The sequence below is a fragment of the Colobus angolensis genome, unplaced genomic scaffold, assembly GCF_000951035.1.
Source record: "Colobus angolensis palliatus isolate OR3802 unplaced genomic scaffold, Cang.pa_1.0 Scaffold200, whole genome shotgun sequence".
NCBI classification, from domain to species: domain Eukaryota; kingdom Metazoa; phylum Chordata; class Mammalia; order Primates; family Cercopithecidae; genus Colobus; species Colobus angolensis.
The window spans coordinates 4568889-4570998 of NW_012115156.1; the positions used below are offsets into that span (position 1 = coordinate 4568889).

Sequence of the window (2110 nt, forward strand, 5' to 3'; positions counted from 1 at the left end):
AGCTACACCTTTTAATTCATAAATATCTGTGATTCTTTTTCTATGACTATTTAATGCCAATGCAAAGGTAGAACAGTCAACTTCTGACAATCTCAGGCACTGGCCTAATTCTCATTTGGCCAAAAAGAGAAGCCATCAAAATGAATTATCAACTACTGGATACATGATGGTAAATGAGATTGTTCTCACTTTTCTAGGATGTTGATACTTAATTTTCCCAAATCTTTTCTTCTTCTTATCATCCCCCACAATGAGGAAAAAAAATTAAACTGGTTAAGGTTATAAAAAGAAAAAAAAGGCCTGTAACTAGAATTTGAATCCCCATAATCTGCAAAATATAGTGCACAATTTAACTGCTTCCTTACTTTAAAATGAAATTCTATAAAATATAATGTTGTCTACATTGTGGAGATGATTTCTTCTTATCTGAGGGAATGAGTAATTGGGAAGCAGTTATTGTGGAGTTAAAATACAGTGGTCTTTAAATGGTTTCAAATTTCGCTTATCAACCACAACGCAAGCCTTCCAAATCCAAATTTTGTCTTCACATCAACTTTCTTCTGTCTGTTCTTGATCTTTTTAGGGAGAGGGTGAAAGTCCACATCTATTTCTGTGCTGAAGTTTTGGTAGGTTTTCTCATCTGAAACTTTTCTGCTGTTGCATCAGGCCCACGTTTTCATAGATTCTAGCACTGTCTTCTCTCATTTCTGCGCAGGGTGGCATTGGAGTACAAGGCGGGAGGGGGTTCTGGTCTCCACTCGTCTGGTCTGCTAGAGAATACTTAACATTTGTATATTCGTTCCCTTTCCTCTTGCTTTTCCGCTTTTGTTCAATCCTGCGCTGTAGTGTTTCAATATAACGCTGGATTGCCATATAGATAAATCGGTACCGTGCTTCTGTCTGGACCATCCCTGACCTCTTAGACCACACCATCTGGATGGTTGGGGAACATCAATGTCGCAGTCAACACCTTCATCTCTGATGATGTCGATAAGAATATCAATCACAATGAAAGTCCCTGTCCGGCCAATTCCAGCACTGCAGTGCACCACGACCGGCCCTGCATCCATGATGCTCTCCTGCTTATGGTGCACCTTCTCCAGGAAGTCCAGCACGCCCCCGGGGTTGCTGAGCACTCTGTGATCCAGCCAGGTCCGAAAGTGGTATTGCCAGACTGTTCTCTCCGTATTCCCTTGTCCAACCTTTGAAAGTTTAACTTCTCTTAGCCTATAGTCATGAGTGGTGCTTTCTTTGATGTTCCTAACAGGCATGACGCCATATTCTTTTAGAGCATACTCATCAGGCCAGTATTTGACACGTTTGCTCTTTCCTCTCTCCACTTCTTTCGTTGTCATGACAATCACTCTGGAGTTTTCTTGGAACACCATCCACCAAAAGTCCTTCACTGTGTTTTGCAGGCAGCCTTGTGTGGCAATGTAACTCTTTTTGGGCTTCGAATTGTTGCACTTGGTTTCAAATTCAGGCATGATGATATTTGCATTGATGTAATCTGAAACAGGCTTATTGGGATCACCGTCAAGAACAACAACCCTGGTATAATCAAAGGGCAGGATGTTTTTAATATCTATTTTTGTTTTTGTTTTCTTACCTTTAACCCTCTTTTCAGCTGTAAAGAAGTTTGCACTCCTGTTGTTGCAGTGTCTGAAATCCTTTCCAAAAGCCTTGTTTGACTTTATCTGTAGTCTCAGCTAATTTGCTTAGTTCTTGAACTCTGCTTTCTATTTCAGCAGCATTTATACGAGTCATGTTAAGGGGCTGCTTGAGTTGTAGTACTGTACCCAATGTTTCCACCATAGGATTCTTCTTGTAATGTTCCCCAAGATCTGTCAAATAATCAAACCATTCTCCTCCACCAGTGTTGTATTTCAGTTCCTGACAGCAAATCATTTATTCAGAAATCATTTATTTCCGAAAAAATTCCTAAATGTGAGATTCTGATTCAAAAAGTAGATATTTTTCTTTTTTAGGGGGATGGAGTCTTGCTCTGTCGCCCAGGCTGGAGTGCAGTGGCATAATCTCAGCTCACTGCAACCTTTACCTCCCAGGTTCAAGCAATTCTCGTGCCATGCCTCAGCCTCCCGAGTAGCTG

The 2110-nt window shown here is 40.9% G+C and overlaps 1 pseudogene; it reads right to left on the bottom strand.

Moving 5' to 3' along the window:
• Positions 1-636: 636 nt before the first annotated feature.
• LOC105511600 lies at positions 637-1908 on the bottom strand (annotated as a pseudogene).
• Positions 1909-2110: the final 202 nt, after the last annotated feature.